This window comes from Suncus etruscus, chromosome 11 (assembly GCF_024139225.1).
Source record: "Suncus etruscus isolate mSunEtr1 chromosome 11, mSunEtr1.pri.cur, whole genome shotgun sequence".
NCBI lineage: Eukaryota > Metazoa > Chordata > Mammalia > Eulipotyphla > Soricidae > Suncus > Suncus etruscus.
Genome location: NC_064858.1, coordinates 41,145,047 through 41,157,774, shown reverse-complemented (window position 1 = coordinate 41,157,774; position 12,728 = coordinate 41,145,047). Strand labels below are relative to the sequence as shown.

Genomic DNA, 12,728 nt, shown 5'->3' with positions numbered 1-12,728 from the left:
CATGGAGGTAAAGTATTTGCCTTGCATGCTGAAGGACAGTGGTTCGAATTCCGGCATCCCATATGGTCCCCTGAGCCTGCAAGGAGTGATTTCTGAGCATAGAGCCAGGAGTAACCCCTGAGCACTGCCGGATGTGACCCCCCCAAAAGAAAAACAAAAAAACAAAACAAAAAAAGAATGACAGGCTGTACAGTCTCTGTGCCCTGTTTTTGACCTGAGCTTTTATCCCAAGCAGGACCTTTTTCTTCTATAATTTTATACCAAGCAGAACCAAAACAAGTGAAATTAACAAATATATTTATATACATGAAAAACAGATAAGGAGGAGGCTACCTATTCATTTGAAAATAAACACACTAAAAGAAAATATAGGGGCCGGGAAGGTGGCGCTAGAGATAAGGTGTCTGCCTTGTAAGCGCTAGCCAAGGAACGGACCGCGGTTCGATCCCCCGGCATCCCATATGGTCCCCCCAAGCCAGGGGCAATTTCTGAGCGCTTAGCCAGGAGTAACCCCTGAGCGTCAAACGGGTGTGGCCCAAAAACCAAAAAAAAAAAAAAAGAAAAGAAAAGAAAATATAGATATCCCCATTAAGTCTTTTGTGATATTCTTGCGGGGTGTAGGTTCAGGGCACATTTTCATTCCACACTGTAGTCTTGTTGAGTTTGAGAAGTGATTTGCAGCAGTAAGGGATCAGGTAGTGCCCTTGAACTGGGGTTCTTTGGGGGCTGAATTTGGTAGCATGCATCAGTCCACTTTTAGAGGGGGGAGTTGAGAAGAAGGGCCACATAAAATGAGACAACAGGAGTAGTAGTGATTGTAGCTTCTTGCTGGGGCATGAGATTTGGGACTGAGAGGGTGTCCCTTCACTTTGGGAGCTGAGTGGTGGTTGATTGGGGCAGGAGGTCAGACTTGGTACCTACTGAGTTAAAAGCTGAGGGTGAAGAGGGTTAAATAGGGAGGGCTAACAAATAAGAATTGGAGGGGTGAGAGGATAGAAGAAGTTCTGAAGGGGGTAGAGATAATATATAAGAGGGGCTATTACACTATAGGAATGGACTGTTCACAATATAAATTTGGCTGTCAAAGAGGAGCCCACTGTACACAAACTCATGCCCACATCTAGACAGACATTATCTCTTCATATCTCTTTCTACAGTAATGAAATTTCATCACATAAATTCTTTGGTCAGTTGATTGATAAAATACTGGTATGCTTGTGGACATGTTGTTATGGAAACTTAGGTAAATATACCAATAGGTAATATGTTGCATGTGACTGTATGTGTATTTGTGTGTATGCTTTTGTGGAGAAAAGCCTAGGAGTGTTCTATTTTTTGATCTACCAATTCAGTGAGTCTCTGCATATCACTTTAATCAATAGCCCACAAAGCCCTAACAATAACTTCCTTAGAAACTCCCAGGAAAGGGCCCGGAGAGATAGCACAGTGGCGTTTGCCTTGCAAGTAGCTGATCCAGAACCAAAGATGGTTGGTTCGAATCCTGGTGTCCCATATGGTCCCCCGTGCCTGCCAGGAGCTATTTCTGAGCAGACAGCCAGGAGGAGTAACCCTTGAGCATCGCCGAGTGTGGCCCAAAAACAAACAAACAAACAAACAAAACTCCCAGGAAGTCAGACAGTAACCATTGTAAAGGCTGGTGAATGTTCAGAGATCTCAATTTTTCATCATCCAGCAGTCAGAGGCCCCTTGCCCCCCCCCCCAACCTTTGGGTATGAATGAGTTTCCAGTTTATTCTGAAGGGAAGGGAGACCTTTATGGGGTCAGAGCTTGGGAAAATACCTTTAAAGTAAGTCAATTTTGGGTCTGGAGAGATAGCACAGAGATTGCACATGACCGACCTGGGAGGAACCCAATTCAATTGCCAGCACCCATAAAGCCCCCCAACCTGCCAAGGGTGGTTTCTGAGTGCAGAGCCAGGAGTAACCCTTGAGCACTTCTGGGTGTGGCCCAACAACCAATTAATCAATTAATCAACAAATAAAGTTTTTAAGAAAGGCAATTCTATGCACCTACCATCTAAGAATTGAGTTTGAAGGGAACAACTTAAAAAGTAACAAAGCAGAGCTGGAGAGATAGCATGGAGGTAAGGCATTTGCCTTGCATACAGAAGGTCAGTGGTTCAAATCTCGGCATCCCATATGGTCCCCCGAGACTGCCAGGAGTGATTTCTTTTTTTTTTTTTTCTTTTTTAGTTTTTGGGCCACACCCGGCAGAGCTCAGGGGTTACTCCTGGCTGTCTGCTCAGAAATAGCTCCTGGCAGGCACAGGGGACCATATGGGACACCGGGATTCGAACCAACCACCTTTGGTCCTGGGTTGGCTGCTTGCAAGGCAAACACTGCTGTGTTATCTCTCCGGGCCACAGGAGTGATTTCTGAGTGTAAAGCCATGAGTTACCTCTGAGTGCTGCCAGGTGTGACCCCCCCCAAAAAAAATAAAATAAATAATCTATATTCCCTTACCCATCACCAATAATGTTGACATGCCATGGTGAGAGGCTTCTAGCACAGCTATTCATTTCTATAGTTTAGATGAAAAGTTTCACTTGTTATTATGATTTTTAAAAATATGGTTAGGGCCGGAGCATTTGCACAGCAGTAGGACATTTTCCTTACATTCTTTTGACCTGGGATGGAGCTGGGTTCGATCCCTGGCATCCCATATGGTCCCCAGTGCCTGCCAGAAGTGATTTCTGTGTGCAGAGAAATAACCCCTGAGCTCCGCTGGGTGTGGCCCAACACCCCCAAATATATAGATAGATAGGTAGATAGAAAGATACATACATACATACATATATAGAAGGAAAACTGAAAATGATTGATTTTACAATGTTTCTAGTCTACCTCCCCTAATGTTTATTTAGGACATGCAATGATAAGAGTAGTGGATGCCATTGAGAAATTGAGAAATAAAATGTAAATGAATATAGGTTTGTATGTAAAGTAAGTCAGGGAAACTCATGATTTTTCTACTTAATAGTTATGGTAGCATTTTAGAGTTTATCTATTAGTTTCATTTGAATGTTTATATAGCATCATCTTATAGCCACTGTTCCAAATTAATATTTTGGGAGCATATCTAGCAGTACTCAGGGCTTATTCCTCAGAATTTACTACTGGTCATGCTCAGGAGACCATATGCTGTGCTGGATATCAAATCAGTGTTAGCAGCATGCAAATGTTTTAACCTTTATATTAAGTCTCATGTTTTTATGTTGACCCTCAATCTGAAAATTCACCTTTCTTCCTTCCTTTCCTCCATCCTTCCATCCTTCTTACTTTTTTCCTTCCTTCCTCTCATTCTTTCTTTTCTCTCTTTTCTTCTTTTTCTATTTTTCTTTTCTTCTTTCTTCCTTTCTTTATTTATTTATTTCTTGCTTGCTTGCTTTCCTTTCCTTTTCTTTTCTGTTCTTTCCTACACCTAACAGTTCTCAGGAACCTCTCCTCATTCTATGCAAACAAGAATAGGTTGCTCTCCTAAAGCATAATTCAGTCCATTCAGCATTCTCTCCAACCCTTGAATAGATAGTTGTATTTCTTAAGATAAGCTTTATGACTCCTAGGTTTTCTGTGTTATTTATGTTATTTAAAAGTAACTGGTCTCCCCTATGAGATACTACCTACTAGATATACCAATTAAGTTCTAAAGCAAAAATTATTCATTCATGGTTGTACAGAAATGTGAATTAATTTAGGAAACGATAGCTGATAATCCCGAAGATCAGGGAGAGAAAGTGACTCTTGGTCAGGACTATGACCATCACCTCTTTGGCCTCTCTTTTGAACTGCTACTCTCCTTGGCCCCTCTCACTTTCTGCCCAGAGTTGTCTTCCTTACAATACACATTATTTTCTTTGCTGTCCAGAGGACAGAAGTAGTTTCCACATAAGTGGAGGGGATTCTGGAAGAGCAAGGGAGAGATATTAAGAATATTCTTTTTTCATATACAGGGCATCAGGGTATGGTACTGCGTCCAGTGTAAGAACACAGGCAATTGTAAATAAAAATAATCATTCTATACAATTCTGTTAAGTGTGTAATTAGGGGACAAATAAATTGTGGCACTTTGATAACTTGTTGAGACATCAACATTTTGAACAATAGTCAAAACAGCTCAGAATCTGTCTTATCTTTAAGACTGAAAGGAAAGGAAGGACAAAATGTGATGGGAGTAAAATTTGAACCTTCAGGGATGGAATATCTACTTTAAATACTAGTCAAATTCTTTTTCTTCCTTCTACTTTTCATTGCCTTTTCTTGACTTTGCTCCTTTTAGACCTTTTAAGCACTTTAGGATGGACAGAAGACAAAAAAAGAAACAAGATTTACCAATGTTTCTACATTACAGTGGCTTCTTAACTTATGTGAAGGAAAACGTTTTAAGAAAGAGCCTCTGAGACCACTACCCCTGAGGAGTGTGAGGAGCCAAATGAAAGGCCCAAAAAGAAGAAAAAGAAAAAAAACCGGGAGGTGCCTCAAGAGAACGGGATGGATGAAGAACCCTCTGCCTCCAAACCCAAAAAGAAAAAGGCATTTTCCATGGAGGAGCAAATTAATAGTGATGATCTTGAAGAGACCACTGTCACTGTAAGTCTTCCTAAGAGGAAGAGGTCACCAGCTAGTGATCAGGAAGAAGCTGAAAACAAGGTTTCCAAGAAAAAGAAGCGGAAATTCTCCCTTAAGGAGGAGCCACTCAGCAGCCCTGAAGAAACTGGGTGCAGCATTAAGAGTAATGGCAGTGCCAAGAAAAAGAAAAAGTCACAAAAACAATCTCAGGAAGACTAAAAGGACACTTGGGTGACACCCTGTACCCCCAATAAAGACATTTAAATTCCACCAAAAAAAAAAGAAAGAGCCTAAAGTCTAATTTATATGAAGCAAAAAAAATTCTTTGGCATACATGCAGCTTGTTTTTATTTTATTTTATTTTATTGTTTACAACATTCAGATGGATATGTTTCTTCAAATGAGTATGATTTGCTTTTGGAAACAAGTTAAGAGAAATAAGTATCCTTCAACACTGGAATCTAGTCTGAGTGGTGATATGAGTACTAGCTCCATAATTGCAAAATAAAAACGCAGAATGAGCTCCAAGCTTGAAACTTAGGAAGAATTTCAAGATGGTGGCAATGAGTTCCAAAGCAAATGAAAAGCACCTCCACATAGAGTCAGTACAAATGCATAGTTTATACACCCAAGACAAGAAGCTTGGAACATAATGAGAATCCTGGAAACTAAGAAAAACTGAGGAAGAGAAGCCTCACCACTCGTACAGAGATGACCAGGTTGTGCCAATGGCCATGTTTCCAGGTTTCTTGTGTTCCCCATCCTGTCTACTGAGTCTATGGCATTGAATTTGCATTATGTTGGATCAGCATAAGATGCTTCTTTACTCTATAATCTAAATTATATACACTGCAATTACAAAAAATTACATTTTGAGAGGTTTGGTTGATACTACAGTGGGTAGGAAGATTGCCTTGCAAGTGGCCTACTTGGGTTTGATCCCCCAGCACCCCATATGGTTCCATGAAATATCAGTGCAGAGTCAGGAGTAAGCCCTGAGTACCACGTGTTGGCCCCCAAACAAAATAAATAGAACAAAATAACTAAAAATTACACTTGAAAAACAAAGATAAATAAAGAGAACAACAGAAAACAAAATTACATTTATATATGGGAAATCTATTCCTAGAATCACATATAGTCCCCCAAGTATTGCCAGGAGTGGACCCTGAGAACAGAACCAGGAGTAAGTCACATATACAGCTAGGTATGGCACAAAACAAACAAACTGAAAAACAACCCTGGACCTGTCCTGAGGCATTTTCCAAAGGCACTACATCAAATTTAGTCTCTCATGTAAATTACAAGGCAGAAACACAATTTTATGACTCTACTAAGTAGAATCCAAAAAGGCAAGCTTAATAATGTCCACTTCAATATAAAGTTTATTATATCACTTATCAGAAAGAATGCCTTTATAGACTTTTTTTTTCAGAAAGTCATAAGCATCATCTGAACAAGGGGATTTTGTTTTTTGAGTACCTGAGCTTTTTAAGTGAAAATAATCCAAGTGTTTCCCCCACCCCAGGGAAATTGCCTAACATTATACAGCACTATATATGTATTTTTTTTTCCAAATGATTTTATATACAAGTCAGGCTGAGAGTAGTTGGCAAGGTATTTGACCAAAGGTTTCCAGATAGTGACTTCATGCCAAATTAACAGAAGGTTGTATGGCTTAAAGAGATCATACAGGGATTAAGGCACTTGCCCTGATTGGAACCCTCAGCACTACCCTGAGTTCAGCTCCAGGAGAAAGCTCTGAGCACTGCAGGGTATAGTCCAGAAAAATAACAACAAAAAAGAAGGATGCATTTCTGAGATACTCACTGTCTTCCTGGCCGGGATCTCTGATGTGCCATGTCCAGTCCACCCCCAGGGTCCTCCCTGGCACATACTGAAATATGACTCATCTGATTCAGTAAAAAAAAAAAAATGTTTCCTTGTGGCTTTGAGAATTGCATATTTGAGATTCAGGTAGCTGGAAGTAGACCAGACAACTAACTTGACTCATGTACAATTTGCTCTAATTTAAATCACAGCAAAACAATATTTTACAATGCTGGCAGAGCTGACAAAGGAAACAAAGCTGCAATGTGTCAGTGTCACGTTGTCCAGAGGTTTGGATGATATTTTAGATTAGTCATTCTTCTGTGAAGTTTTTAGCATAGTAATGGCATTTGTTGTGTGGTGCTGGTTGTTTGGCAATAATTGAAATTGAAGGGGCCGGGAAGGTGGCGCTAGAGGTAAGGGGTCTGCCTTGCAAGCCCTAGTGTAGGACTGACCGCGGTTCGATCCCCCAGTGTCCCATATGGTCCCCTCCAAACCAGGGGCGATTTCTGAGCACATAGCCAGGAGTAACCCCTGAGCGTCACCACCGGGTGTGGCCCAAAATCAGAAAAAAAAAAAAAAAAAAGAAAGAAAGAAAAGAAAAGAAAAGAAATTGAAGACTTCATCATCTTGCTTGTTGATTCCAATGATAGATACAAGCAAGGGCATGATCAAAGGAAAGAACCTAGTCGGCAACTGTGTTTTCTCTTTTATTTCTTGATCTGTATCAAGTATATTTTAGGAGAAGGGAGGAGGGAGTGGTAGGAGACAGAAATACAAGTTTATTTAGGCCTCTTGCCAAGTTGGTATACAGTGGCTTGCCAACTAGTTTTAATAACTGGAAACACTGAGTGCTTACTGCACATAGTTGTAAGCGTTTCACATAAAGAAGGTTTAACACCATTAAGTTCATTGATCAAGAACTCATGGACAAGGGCTGGAGAGATAGCATGGAGGTAAGACGTTTGCCTTTCATGCAGAAGATTGGTGGTTCAAATCCCGGCATCCCATATGGTCTCCTGAGCCTGCCAGGAGCGATTTCTGAGCGGAGAGCCAGAAGTAACCCCTGAGCGCCACCGGGTGTGACCCCCCCCAAAAAAAACAAACAAAACGAAAGGGGCCTGCGAGGTGGCCCTAGAGCAAGCGCTAGCCAAGGAAGGACCGTGTTTCGGTCCCCTGGCGTCCCATATGGTCCCTCCAAGCCAGGGGCAACTTCTGAGCACTTAGTCAGGAGTAACCCCTGAGCATCCAACGGGTGTGGCCCGAAAAACCAACCAAACAAGCAAACAAAAAACAAAACAAAACAAAAAAAGAACTCATGGACAGTCAAAATTAAAGCCCAGATGCTGAATAATATTCCATCTAGCATGCTATATTCTTACTATCATTTAATTTATCTGGTTTTATTTTTTCCTCCCTCCCCCCATTCTAGTTTTATTTTTGAGAACTTATTTTTCCTCCACAATCAAGATATTTCATCACTAAAAACAACAAAACAAAAACTTCATCAAAAGTTTCGGCCTAGCGGCCAGAGAGATAGCACAGCAGCGTTTGCCTTGCAAGCAGCAGATCCAGGACCTAAGGTGGTTGGCTCGAATCCCAGCGTCCCTTATGGTCCCCCGTGCCTGCCAGGAGCTATTTTTGAGCAGATAGCCAGGAGTAACCCCTGAGCACTGCCGGGTGTGGCCCAAAAACCAAAACCAAAAAAAAAAAAAAAAAAGATTTCAGCCTAGCAGGCTGTAAAGTGTCCGTTTGCCTTGTGCATGCTAGCCTAGGTCTTCCGGCGTCCCATATGGTTAGTCCCCAAACTAGGCGCGATTTCTGAGCCCATAGCCAGGAGTAACCTCTGAGCGTCACCGGGTGTGGCCAAAACAAAACAAAACAAAACAGAACAAAAAGTTTCAGCCTATAAAAAAAGCTCATTTATATTCCTGCAATAATTTATTTCCCCTAGGTAATACTAGTTAGCCCCTTGCAGAAGTTAGTGGTGTCATGAGCATGGTTTGGGGAAAGCATGTTGAATACCCTGATACACACTGGCAAGAACTGAACTGAGCCAAAAGGCACTGAGCCCAGATGGCAAACACCAGCCCCACCAGTGTTATTTACATTAACAACGCGGAAACTTCTCCAGGAGGTTGGCTGCTAAACCCCTAGAGGAAGTAAGCAGCTTTATCTTTCGCATGCACACCTTATTCACTTCATCTATGTGCTTGGGTGAGTCTCACACCCGAAGGCTAATCTCTCAAGTCCAGCCAGATGTAAATCTTGACCAGTGTTTAACTGCAATCAGACACAACCCGAGGAGACGTGTTTGATTGTTGACATGTATGGGAACACATTTGCCAAGGGTTGTGTGGTCTGTGTTGTCTCTGTATGGGTGGACAGTGTGATGGTGGCTCCCCAGTGCGTGTATACTGTGGGGTTTTGTTTGGCTTTTTAACCATGGTTGGTATTGAACCCAGGACTAACTAAGTGTTCCACCGCTGAATTAAATCCACTGAGATAGTTCTACAGGGTTTAATCTAATTGGGATCACCTAGTCCAGATGAACAATCATTTAATTACTGGATGAGTTAAATTTGGGTTTAATTTAGTGGGTTTAATCTAATTAGGATCACCTAGTATAGAAGGGTAGTCAAAAAAAAAACTGAATGAGTTAAATTTGGGTTTAATCTAATTGGGCTCACCTAGTCTAGATGGACAGTCATTTAAATACTGGATGAGTTAAATTTGGGTTTAATTTACTGGGTTTAATCTAATTGGGATCATCTAGTCTAGCTGAGAGGTGTTAGGTTACTAAAAGATAGAGTCGAGGCAGGGGAATCGCGACTGGCGAGGACCAGAATGGGCAACTGAACGCTCACTTAGAGCAGTGAACCCGCTGTCAGTTTCCTTCCCACAGGGGCCCCCAGCAACCTTAGTCCTGTGCCTTAGCGCTGACCCTCGGCGGCCTTCCGCATCTCGCTCCGCCACACCTTGACCACGCCCCCAGCCCGCCCCCAGCCCGCCTCTTCTCCTCAGACCACGCCCCCAGAGCAAGTACTGGGAGCTGCGCCGCGGCGGCAGTTCCGTAAACATTTCTGGCCACGCCCCCTGCAGCCTCTGGAGCGTCGCACTCGTCTCCCGCCGGCGGGGGCGATCCGTCCTTTTCGCTCACCCCCAGAAAACAAGTTTGCTTCGTTCTCGAGTTTTTTCAAGAAAGGTGAGAGGATTTATTAGATGTTGTGTCTCTGTGCTGGGTCCACAGCACCCTGGATTCCTCCCATCCCGCGTCGCTTCTGCACACACAGACACACACTCCCTCCCTGTTACTCGCCGCGTTGGTCGCGCCCTGGCTGTCTCTCCGGACTCCCTCCCTGCCCTTTAATTTTCAATCCCGCGTGGGGCTGTGAAACCCAGAGGTGTCAGGCAGAGTGTTGGGATCGGGAAGTTTTTCCTGGATCGGCGGTACTGCGCGGTGGGGAGACAGCCTGCCCGGGTCTCCCTCCGTCTCCTTTCTCCTCTGCGGGGCTCCAAGCTCGGCTCGGTGCGTATCCAGCCCTGGGTGCGAGGGGAAGCAAGATCGGGAGGTGACAGGCCCAGCAGAGTTGGGGGGACACCCAAGTCCTCCGAGAGCAGCTCTGAGGATCTCCCTGGCCCACCTGGGGGGAATGCAACCAGGGATGCCCAGAACGATCCAATCCCGCTCCCCGATCCCTGTCCTCCCCTCGCTAATTCCTTTGTTTGCCCGCGAACCGCCGATCCGCGAGGAAGCGGGTCGGGGGGCGCCCCGAGTGATCGTGGCGGGCGAGAGGGGTGTCCGCGGGCTGCGGGGGTCCCAGGGTGAACGATGGAGGCGACCGGGGCCGTTTGTTTACATCGTGCCGGGAGGGTGTGCGTCGTGACGGCACGGCCCAGGGCTGTGTGTCCCCGTTTCCCTGGCTCCGGGAAGTGTGGGATGGGGGGCACACCGGACCGGGAAGAACCCGAGCGGGGATCGGGCCGGGCGAGGCTCCGCGATTTGGGTTTGGGTTTGGGTTACCGAGGTTTCCGCAGCTCGGTCTCTGCCAGGCGAGGCGTTCCCGGAGGGTTTGTTGTGACAGGAAACGTGCTGGCCGCAGGGAGGGGCCCCGAGGACGGCGGGGGTGGATGGGGGGCGTGTGGGCTCCTCCCCATTACTCTTCTGGGGATGTTTGGGGACGGAAAGCTGGACTGGCCTCGAGCCCGCCTCCAGCCCCGGGGCACCTCGGTGCTGCTGCCCTTAGCTACTTTGCGTGTGGCAGGCACCCCTGGAAGGCTCCGCGTTGATTTGCAGCTGGCCCATGCACGAACGGGATAAGTGTTTTTTTTTGGGGGGGGGGGGGTCTTAGTGAAATTTGCATTCGAGAGAGAATTGTCGGTGCTGGCAGCAGTTTCCTTTTCAGATGAGTGCCTAGACATCTTTTTATTTTTATTTTTTTTAAGTTTTTGGGTCACACCCGGCAGCGCTCAGGGGTTACTCCTGGCTCTACGCTCAGAAATCGCTCCTGGCAGGCTCGGGAGACCTTATGGGATGCCGGGATTCGAACCACCGTCAGTCCTGGGTCGGCTGACTGCTTGCAAGGGAATGAATGCCTACCGCTGTGCTATCTCTCGGCCCCGAGAGCCTAGATATCTGATGAGGTCTAGTGCAGATGTTGCTAATTTAGAACATTGCTCGAGGCTGGGAGTCGTCGGGATACGCACAGCTGCAGCTGGCAAATTCTAGGTCCTGGAACCTTGAAGACAGCTGTCCGGGACGTCCCGGGTATCTCTCGGGCTCTCACGTCTCCGTAAGCAGGAGACAGGATGCTCTGTACCACGGCCAACCATCCTGAGGGCATCCCTGGGGGTTTCCGGGACCAGGGCCCTGCTTGCTTTTCCCTCTAGCCTCCACAGGTTGCAGGCACCTGGTTTGGCAGCCACGGAGGTTGCTAGGCTGGACATGGTTCGGGGCTGGAGATCACCAAGTCTAGAAGGGCCATGGCCTCAAGCTCATTGTGAGGTGCCTGGGCTCCCAACTGAGAGTGCGGGTACCCAGAAGAGCCAGGAGCTAGAGAAGAAAAGCTTTCAAATGTGAAAAGAGCTTAGAAACCTTTCTCCCTGGGGCTATGGTATTGGGCCAAGTGTGTGGGCTTTCCTAGCTCTGAGGACCCGGGAATCTCTAGAACATTCTCCTACATCCCTGTCCTGGCTGGCTGTGCATAAACAGCCTTAGCACAGTTCTTGAAAACTGCACAGAGCAGCATTTTGTAGAAGGCAGAATTTTAGTTTCATCTCACACCTTTTCACCCAGAACTAGGTCTCAAACTTCTGTCTTGCACTGTGCTACGCCTGTGTGTTACTGGTGCTTGCATGTAACCTTCTGCTGTTCTAGAAGGATGCGACCCAATTAGTAGGTTATTTTGAAACTTCTCTTTTCCACTACCCCGCCTTAATTGCATTGGCTCCCCGCGACGCAGGCTTTGAGGAAGGAGTTGGCATCCTGGTTTCAGTCCCTGGTGAAATGGTAGTGGGGTCTTTCTTGATACTCTTCACCCCTGGAACTTAAGCAGGTGCAGTGTCTAGTGACAAAAGGGGAGGCGGACCTTGGGTTTGAGAGTTCCACTACCTGCATTGAGCTGTGCTTTGCCCCTGCTAGAAATCCTTGGGCAAATACTTGAACCTCTCTGAACCTCAGATTCTCGTGTATAAAACTGGAGATAATCAGGGGCCTGTGCAGTAGTACAGCATGTAGGGTGTTTGCCTTGCACGCAGCTGATCCCTGGCATCCCACATGGTCCCCTGAGCCCTGCCAGGAATGATTCCTGAGTGCAGAGACAGGAGCCAGTTGTGCCCCCGCCAACCCAAATAATAGGAGATAAGCAAATTTGAGGAGACAAGATGATAAAGATTCTACAAGGAGTTAAAGGCCGTTGTTAGCAAAAGTGTTCAATATCTGTTAGCTCAGATCCTTATTGGTATCTATGAACATTTAAAAGGCAGAGAGATACAAATATTAATTTCTTCAGTGTCTAAAACTGGGAGTTTTTGCTCCCAGTTTGAAATTTTTTTGCCTTATTTGGGGGGGGGGACACACCTGGTGGCACTCAGGGGTTACTCCTGGCTATGTGCTCAGAAATCACTCCTGGCTTGGGTGGCCATATGGGACACCAGGGAATCGAACCGCGGTCCGACCTAGGTTAGCACATGCAATCAAACAGCGTGAATTCACTTTGAATTATTAGTATTTTTGCCAATTTGTTTAGGTACTAGAAATTGGTGGGGGTGGGATGAGGAGGAAGAATGTCCTCCAAAGTAGCTTAATATAGT

The 12,728-nt window shown here is 45.4% G+C and overlaps 1 protein-coding gene across 1 annotated transcript in view; it reads left to right on the top strand.

Annotated features, from left to right (window-relative positions):
* The first annotated feature begins 9,807 nt into the window (after positions 1–9,807).
* TCP11L2 (t-complex 11 like 2) overlaps positions 9,808–12,728 on the top strand; it is a 40,256-nt gene continuing 37,335 nt past the window's right edge. The window contains exon 1 of the mRNA XM_049783146.1: positions 9,808–9,945. The gene's annotated coding sequence lies outside the window, so the exon portion shown is untranslated. The remainder of the gene's footprint in view (positions 9,946–12,728) is intronic.